Source organism: Eublepharis macularius, chromosome 12 (assembly GCF_028583425.1).
Source record: "Eublepharis macularius isolate TG4126 chromosome 12, MPM_Emac_v1.0, whole genome shotgun sequence".
Lineage (NCBI taxonomy): Eukaryota > Metazoa > Chordata > Lepidosauria > Squamata > Eublepharidae > Eublepharis > Eublepharis macularius.
This window is the reverse complement of record NC_072801.1, coordinates 29630987-29640730: the sequence shown is the minus strand read 5'-3', so window position 1 is coordinate 29640730 and position 9744 is coordinate 29630987. Positions and strand designations below refer to the sequence as shown.

At 48.9% G+C, this 9744-nt stretch overlaps 1 protein-coding gene across 2 annotated transcripts in view; it reads right to left on the bottom strand.

Annotated features, from left to right (window-relative positions):
* Nucleotides 1–9744, bottom strand: part of LOC129338853 (mitochondrial import inner membrane translocase subunit TIM16-like) — a 74150-nt gene that overhangs the window by 38748 nt on the left and 25658 nt on the right. The window lies entirely within an intron of this gene.

The window sequence follows — 9744 nt, the reverse complement described above, 5'->3', positions numbered from 1 at the left end:
CAAGAGCAAGGCCATCCCTTTGCAGAAGGGGTGGGTGGGGTGTCCTTCATCAGTGATCCACATTTTACTTCATTTATACCCCACCTTTCTCCTCAAGGGGGACCCAAAGCAGCTTACATCGTTCTCAACTATTTTATCTTCCCAACAGCCCTGTGAGGTAGGGTTAGGCTGATAGTATGTGACTGGCCCAAGGCCACTCAGCAAGCTTCCATGGCAGAATAGGGAATCAAACTTGGGTCACCCAGATCCTAGTCCATCCCTCTAGCCACTACACCATGCTGGCTCTCCTCTTCCAGCTAAGGAAGAAGTAGTTTGGTTTCTACAAAGGAAAGTCCTGCCTCACCAACATTTGGGAGCTCGTTGAAAAGTTTAGCAAGCATGTGAATAAGGGCAGTCTGGGGGACATCATCTACTTGTACTTCCCAAAGGTTCTTGATAAGATACCTCACCAAAGACTTCTGAGTAAGCTCAGGAGTCATGGGATAAGAGGACATGTCCTCTTTGGATTAAAAGTTGGTTAAACCCCAGGAAGCAGAGAGCAGGAATAACTTGACAGTTCTCTCACTGGAGGGAAGTGAGCAGTGGGGTCCCCACAAGGATCGGTATTGGGTCTGGTGCTATTTGTTTGTAAATGATTTAGAATTGGGAGTGAGCAGTATAGCGGTCAAGTTTGCAGATGATACCAGATTATTCAGGATAGTGAGAACCAAGATGGATTGTGATGAGTTCCAGGAGGATTTCTCTAAATTGGCTCAGTGGGCCACAACATGACTGTTCAATGTAGATAAGTGTGCACATTGGAACAAAAAATCCCAACTTTAAATATATGCTGATGGGGTCTGAACTGACCAAAACTGAGAATGAAAGAGATTGTCAGGTTATGGGTGGACAGCTTGATACAAATACAGTCACCTCAGGGTGCAGTAGTGGTGAAAAAAATCAAACCCAATGTTAGGGTATGTTTCCGGGTTTCTAAATAAAGAGATTATTTAGAGGGTTGGATTAATTGTCACCAATATGCAGATGATACATGGCTCTCTCTCTTCCTCTGTTTCAAGAGAGGCAGAAGAGGAACGGATGACAGGGAATAAAAGAAGCTTAATCCAGACAAAACAGAAGCGGTGTGAATGGGGTGCAACAGTAGTACTGCAGGAATAGGTATATGGTCTACTCTGGAAGGGCTGTCCTCGCTTCCTAAAAGAGCAGGTTCACCATCTGGCAATGTTCCCAGATTCGTCTTTTTCTGAATAAGCAGCGGCAGAGACAGCAGTGATATCTTAGCAGCTTGAACGAGTGCAGTGGCTGTGGCTTCTCTTGGAGAAAGCTGACACAGCCTCTGTCCAGCATGAATGGCCATAACATGCATCGCATGGGATTCACTTTGGAAGCCTCTCTGGAAACTTCAAATGTCTCAGAATGTTAATTACAATATACATGGGTCACAGGCGCGATATAAAAATCAAACTGGTTTTCAGCTCCTTGGGTCTACACTTCCTTGAGGACTGTCTATTCCTGTCTCTGCTCTGAGGTTAGCGAAGGGGTCTGTTTGGGAACTCACTTTATCCCAGTTTGCCAGGGGTTCATGCAAAGGCCATCTTAGCAGCCATCCTTGTGCTGTGGACCTCTATTCTGCAGGAATTTCATCTAGCCCCCTCAATACCAACTTCCTGGAGCCTTTTTACTTGTTCCAAAAGGCCCGGATAATCTTTTTTTTTTTAAATCACTGGCTTCTAGCAGTTGGTTTTGTGTTGCTAGCTTGTTCAGTGGTGTCCATTTTATTTTCTGTTTTATTGGGATTTTAATTCCTTTTTACTTAGGCACATCTACTATGAAATATACATAGCCCTTAGGCATATATGAATAGGTATCCTACAAGTGGGCTAAATAAATACAGCAAGAGACCAGCGGCACCTTAAAGACTAACAGCATTTATTTGTATATTAGCCTTTGTGAGCCACATGCATTTCTTCCAAGTGAGCGTGACTCATGAAAGTTCATATACGAATAAAAGTTTTCAGTATTTAGGTGCAACTGGACTTTAGCTTTATCTTGCTACCACAGACTTAACACAGCTACCCTTTTGCAACTAAATACAGGCCACCTGGCTATTCCAGTGCCCAGCCTGGATCCAACTGTGTAGAGTAACAATGGTTATTCTGAGCAAGAAGCACTCTGTGCATGTTCGAAAGCACTGTTATTTCACAAGGGAGAGCTTTCACCAAAATGAGCAATGCTTCCTGTCCCTAATGAGCTTCAGGGTGACTCCAGATGCCAAAGGGGCAAGTAGGAAGTGAGAGGTGAAAGAGACACGTAGCCAAGGTGGAGACACGTTGTGTTCTGATTCTTCAAACCCTTTGTCTATGAGCAAACTTAGAATCTACACTTCTTTGAAAACACACACCAAGGTAAAGCTGATTTTCTACCAACAAATCCAGATTTTATATCCTCAGTGTGTTACAAAAAAAACCCAGGAATTATTTCTCTATCTTTTGCACAATTAATTCTACTCCTGCTGGGCTGGGGGCACAAGAGAGGCATGTGGTTCTGGGCATATTGGCCAGAATCCCTTGCACCCACATAAGAATTAAAAGACTAGCCTTTTTTCCCCCATCTGAGGACACTGAATTCTGCATGCGGCACAAGCACAGAAAACACCAAGCCCTGGACTGAGCTACACTAAAATTTCTGTCCCAAGAGTTTCAGAACATGAAATGAATGGAACCTCCTCAGACAGGGACATTCCATCAACAACCACCCCCCCCCCACCCCAAATCTGGCCACACGTCAGGAGCAGACTGCTTGCTGAGAGGGGACACTGAAGCTATAGTCAGTGCTGCAGAACTGTCCATCTCACTTTGGAGCAAGTCACTGGAAGAGGGGTTGGGCCACATCCGGGGCAGCTACTGAACCCAAGCACCCCCCCCCCCAATGGCGGCCAGGGCAAGAGAGACACGGGCAGGGTGAGGAGTGCTCACATTTGAAGCTCTTTTGCTTTCCTGGAGCCCAATTCAAGTACTGTTTACACAGCTGCCTCCATTTGCGGCCTCCGCCCTACTGGCCTCAGGTCCAGAGCTGCCTCCCCTCCTCCCCCAGCTGCACACGGATCAAGTGAGCACCACATGCATTTGATTAGCAGGGGCTTTTTGGATGTTGGATTACAGAGCCACGGCTCCACCTAGCTAGTAATACGATTCTTTCCTTTTGCTGTGATTCAGGGGGGCGTCTGCGCCAGGCCAGGCAGGAGTCTCTCCTTCCTCTGCAGCTCAGCAAGTTTTCAGGAAAAGCTGTGAGGGTTTCTCTGGGGCTTCAGCCAAAACCAGCACATGAACTGCATGCAGCACTTGGCCCCATCCACCCTGCTCTGTCTTCCCGAGCAATGCCCTAAGGGCTTATGCCTCTCAGCATCCAGCACACACACGCTGCCTAAACAGGGCTCTCACCTCATGGGCCACTTAGACCAAAGATTCACTCACAGACATGCTTAGCTCTGGGGGGTTAATAAGCTCATCTGATCCTGCAAGAACATCAGTGCTTCATGGAAGCAGGTGTGGATCTTGACTGGTCCTACCTCGTTCCATGGGAGAGCAGAGATGGCCACAGAGGTGTCTCACAGGCTGTGGAGGGGGGGTGGGGTGAGCAGATGGATCAGCAGGGTGGAAAAGTTCCCACAGGAAGCACACCTGGCAAATCAAGACCCTGTACCTTCCACAGAGAAAAGGCCCAGAGGGGCACGGGGAAGCTGCAATTCCACCCTCCTCCCCGCGATGCAAAGACTTCCTCACACCGCCACAGCCACTAAAGCCCCACATCCAGCTGTGGACTGTCCAAGTGTTGTTCCTATCAAATTTGTGTACTAGGGCAAGGCAAATACATTTCAGCAAACTGACAGAGGGCGGGGAGAAGAGGAAACGAAAAGGTACGGAATGCCCTGGGTGAAAAGCGGCAGGTGAACTTCCCCCTACCACATTCCAAAGGGCTGAGAGGACAGGATGGCTCTGCTGAAGAGTGGCCTATTACAGTTTTTAGGATTGTCGGCCTTAACCTTGGGCAGGCCAAGGAAGGACCACAGCTCTGTGGTAGACACAGGGGTGGTGACTCCAGAGACACTCCCAGGGCAAGTGTTGCCCCTCCCCCCACCACAGGCCTCCTCAGTGACTGGTCCCCTCAGTCTCAGCCCCTAGCTTGCGGCACCAAGGCCAAAGGGTGGCCTCTCTGCTGTCAGCTTGCCCACCCGCTGAAGCAAAGTGGACTGGACTGCTGCATAGCCATGAAACGGCTGGGCTGGAGGGCAGACCCGACTCCCCTCCTAAGGACTTGCTGACCTGTTGAAAGGGTCCATTGTGAGCCTCCCAGCAGATTTTTCAAATTAGCATCCCAAATTCCTGTGAAAATCACTGCTGAGCAAATATTTTCCTTACGAGCCACGTGGATTTTCCAACCTCCAACCGCACTAGGGAGGGAGCGGAAAGCAATGCCACGAGCAAGCCAAAGAAGGGCGGAGGAGGAGGGCCAGGCTGCAGCCCTCTGGCCAGGCCTGTGCAAAGAAACTTGCTCAGGGGTTCACTGGCAGCTGCTGGGGAGACTTCCCACTGGATCTTGCAGCACCACTGTTTGCCACAGACTTTGGTAAAGGATCTGTACAAGGCACACAAGAGGATAACGGTTAGAACTGAAGCCCTATGGCTAATGACCAAATGCAAGCACCGAGACAGTCCTCAATAGCAGCTCAAAGCACCAAGAGGAGAGAAAAAAGGACAAAGCAACCCCTCCCTCCACACTCATCAGAAGCTGTGCGCAGGCAGCAAAGCACGCTAGCGGCTGACTCCGCAATGCTGACTCAGCGCCAGGGAAGGATTTCAGAAACCTCCCAAAGGAAACCAAGATCCAAGCCTGCCCCAGCTCCAGCTGAGCACAGATGCAGTAGAGAACACCGCTGCTGGTGAGGAGAAGGGCCAGTGTGCCTTCTGGAGGAGTCTGCCAAACCTTGCCTGACCAAGACGTTTTCCTGTCAGGGATGGAAGCTGCCAGGCTTGGCTCAAAGCATCTGAGCTGCCAAATGGAGCATCTTTTCCCCAAGAGGAGAGAGCCAGCAGTGAGCAAAGGGAGCGCCTGTGTTTGCAGGCCCACTGTAGGAGAACTTGGGCCCCTGCGTTCTTTAATGCTGGTTATCACAACACAGGCCTTTGCCAGTAGCTATCCACTCTCAGCTGCTACAGGCCAGCTATGCCACGGGCAGTTCCTTGCTAGCAGGGGCCTTCCAGGCAATCACTTGTTAATACTCCTTGCGGCAGGTCAGACTGTGCCTCCCCCCAGCTTGCAATAATCTCTGCCAGGATCTCAATTCAAAATATTCGACTGTTGAGGAGAGTTGCAATTTGAGCTGTAACCCCACCTTCCACTGGTACCTTGGCAGTGGCAAATGCCATAGGCACCTCTTGACCACAGCAGCATCATTGACAACGGAAGCACAACACACACACACACACACACACACACACACACACACACACACACACAAATCTTCACTTGGATTTCTCATGCAATTTCCTTTTCGTTCTTCCACCCTCTGATTTGCAGTTCTGGTTGGCCCATTTGCTCTCCAGAACAGAATGGGGGTTCAGCAACACAAACCTTGTAAGCAGGGTGCCACCCCCCACCATCCTCAGCAGGCCAGAAATGCAACCAGTCTTCATAATTGGTGGGGGGGATGGGGCTCCTCAATTTTCAAAACAGACTTCTAATCAACAGATGGGGAAGTCAGTCCTTCCCTTCTAACCCATGGACAAATCCGTCATTGGTTGACTAGCCCCTGAATAGGTATGCATCTTTTGGTGTCTTGGGGCATTCGAATCACAGTTTGACTCCAAAATTTTTGCCTGTCATGAACACCTTCCTTAAATCAGTAAGGACTCCCTTGGCTTCATTCTGGCTTCCTTTAACCACCCTGCCATGCTCACACACTTAGAGCCAAGCTACAAGTGACACCTGACACAGGCTGGACACTTGTCAGCTTACCTCAAGTTTTGATGGGAAATGTAGGCATCCTGGTTTTACAGCTTGGCTCTCCATTACAGCTGCAAGACCAGAATGCCTACATTTCCCATCAAAACTTGAGGGAAGCTGACAAGTGTCCAACCTGTGTCAGGCGTCACTTGTAGCTTGGCTCTTAGTTGCTGAAGGGAGAGGGGGGCGGGGTTGTGGATAATATGAGCATGAGAAGGACAAACGCAGCCAGTGGAACTGGGGATGGGTGGAGGAGAATGCTCTCAGTCCTATCAAGTATTCTATTAATTAGAATACTTCATTCTCAAAAAACAAATTAGTGCCACAGATTTAACAGCCTAGATTCCCTGCATCTGTTTTTGTTCTCAGCAAACCAGGATGGGGGGCTCCGCTGTATCCCCCCCCCACTCTATTTGTTACAGCGGCAGGTAAAGCCAGAACCAGATTTTCAAGCCCAGGCTTCACAGATAGCGATCAGGGACATGTGTGCAAATGGCCTGTAGATGATTAACAGCCATTATGATCAAAGCAACGGGGGTGGGGGGAGGCGGGGAGAGGTTCAGGCACAAAGAGACCAGGATTTTGCCTGCACCCCAAGGGCCCCTCTACTTCTGAACAGTAACTTGGTTCATTTCCTCTCTGGGCAAGAGCCACAGAATTGCTCGGGGCCCCTGGCTCTGAGACAACCGTCTTGTGGCTCAGTAACTTACTGGATGGATCCTTTAGGGGCTGTTTGCATTAAAATCAAGGACTCCCTGGAGCTCCTACACTAGGGATCTGTGATCCGTCAGGAGCTTAAGCCCTTCTGCCGGACGGGATGACAAAGATCAGGGCCCCTCCTTTGGCTTCAGGACTGGTGCAGCGGCAGGTGCTTGCCCCCCCCCCCGAAGAGCACAGGGTGTCAGACCTTGACAGCACCTTGCCTGAGAAACCACTTAGCCACCTCAGCAATGGCAACGACGTCTCTGTGCTTGCACCACATGGAGAAGGTCTTCCACACAGACACAGCTAGGACAGGGATGGTGGCCAGGGATGGTGGTCAGTAGAGTGGCATCTCCCGCTTAAGATTATACTTGGGAAGTTCCCCTCACGATTCGAGGGACAAGGTGGAGGCAGGCGGGCTGCGAGTGAAGGACAGATTATTCTGTTTCATCCTGAGGATCTCAGGGATGGACGCCAACATCTCTAGTAGATCAAAAAAGCACATTATTCTGGGCCCAGTCAGACTAGAAAGTATTATGTCTGCTCCTGTGACACTTTTTTTTTCACTTCTCTGAGTCTGAGAACCCTCAGTAGGAACACATGGGGTAATCCATCTGGTTACTGCACAGTCAATGAGCTGAAGTCTTCCACCAGGCAGGAAATGAATCTGTGAACATCCAAGTTCTTGCCCCCGGAGAAGGGCATGAATGCCAGGTTACTTTTGAATGTGCCATGCGCTTGCCAGAAATTCAGTTGCAGTTGGTGTCAGGCAGCTCGGGAGGCCACAACTCTACGTGGAAACTGTAAGGATTAGGAGCTGGCATGGCCACAAAGGCTGCTTAAGGTGTTTATGGCTTGGAGGGACTTCTGCCAAGTGACCCCTAGCCCAGAGGACTGAAGCCTGGGCAAAAACAGAAGAGCCAGGTGATGCTCCAGTAGCTAGGTGGAAGCCTTATGGGGCTTGTGCAGAGCTGCCTTCTTTTTTCTGTCCTGGGTAGGGGTCCCTTGGGAAGGACTATGCCTAAGACTGGGGCTGCCTCAGGGGCATCTGTTACAGGAACCTTAAGCATTCCCATTGTATCTCTGGGGAGGATGTAATACTTTTAATGAAGTTGTGAACTCAGCTGAGGGGGTTGTCAGATCAGAGAACTCAAGAAGGAAAACCGTAGGAAAACCTCTAAGCAACTCCTCGACCAAAAGGGGTTTGCACAGCTGTTGAGGCCTTTGGTCACTCTCTGTTAAGTCAGAGTACATTGAATAGCTGGACACTTGAATAGCCCTTCCTAAGCAGTGGGATGTGGTGGACAAGGAAATCCCACTGACTGGCAAAAGCCCCTTCTGGAAGTGGAAACTATCACTGGATCCAACCTCCTCTTCCCAATAAGTGGTTGGACTGCAAATCAGCACTCTGGTGGTTCCGATCCCTCCACTTCCATGAGCTCAGCAGGTGGCCTTGAGTAAACCTCTCCTTTTAGCCCCAGCTCCCTGCCGGACTGTGGGGATAATAACAGTGACTTTGTTCACTGCTCTGAGTGGGGCACGAATCTGTCTAGAAGAGCAGTATATAAGTGCAGTTATTATTAATTATTATTATCGAACCTTCCACTTGTTTACTATAATGCTACTTTCTAGTTTAAAGTTTTATTTTCAGAACCGGCAAAATCTAGATTATGGAGTTAAAATATCAATCCTTCCACTTTATTGAAATACTAGAAGTGTGCCTCGTCTTACATATGGGGCTACAGAAGTTACATATCCAATACTCTGAACGGTCACCTTGCATGTATTAAGCTGCATACAAGGGGCTCGATTCCATCAAAGCAAAGCACTCAAGTCCAGCCCTGAGAAAGTTCAGACTATGCAGATGACTAGCTAAATGAGTCCCAAACCATTTCATATTCTTAAAGTAACCAAGTATTGCACATATATCAATTTCCCCATCAAGCATTGCACATATATTAAACTTCCATTTTAAAAAACCCTGAGAAAATCCTCACTCTTTCTCCTCGCCTCCAAAATTCCCAGTAATGTTATGTTGGCAGGGCTGCCTTTCTCATCTCCAAGCTCCTTCACGGAGAGCTTATAAATCTGTCCAGCACCATTGTCTGCTGCTCCTGTCGAGCCATGTTCAGAGCCCTGGGGAGGCCCAGTGCAGTCAGCGCCAGGTCCAGCAAGGGCCTCCCCCACTGCTTAGCAGAGGGACTCCTGAAAGGCAGACTGTAGGCGATTAGCAAGATCCATATCCACCTCTGACACACACTCCTCCTGGTCAGACAGCCCAGGGAAACAAAGTCCTGCTGCTGAAGCTGTATGCATATGCTAGTTAAGGACAACATATTGCCAGAAACTCCTAACTTTCATTTTTAAAGGCTAGGATGCCTCTCATCCTTATTGCTCCTAAGAAACCATCATCAATAGCCAGAAAACGGACTGTGCTTGGGGCATTATTTTCCAGTGTACATAAGAATATAAGAATAGCCGTAGTGAGAATATAAGAGTAGCTGTAGTGGATCCAAACAATGGTCCATCTGGTCAGCATCCTGTTTCCAACAGCAGTTAGTCCAGTGCCCCCAGAAGCCCACAGGTAGGGCCTATTGGAGACAATCTCCATCTGCAGCCTTCTCCCTAGCACCAGATAGCTGACAGTATTCTGCCTCTGAACCCGGAGGGAGGCCCCTTCAGAAACCACAGGTAGCCTAATACACTGAAAAAAACCTATCCTCCATTATTTTGCCCAGCCCCTTTTTAAATCCATCTAAACTAGTTGCTATCACCGCATCTAGTGGCAGTGAGGTACTGGGTAAAGCATTACTTTCTTTCCTGAATCTACTATCAATCAGTTTCATACAGTGACACTGAGTCACCTTACGGGAGAGAAAAGGTTATTTCCATCCACTTTCTGAGCACCAGGCATAGTTTTGTAGACCTCTCTCGTGTCCACTGCCTTTTTCCTAACCTTGCCTCCTAGGGCATCAACTGCAAGCAATCTAGATGAACACTGAAGGCATAGAACCCCATGGGCCAGCTGGGGAGGGAACA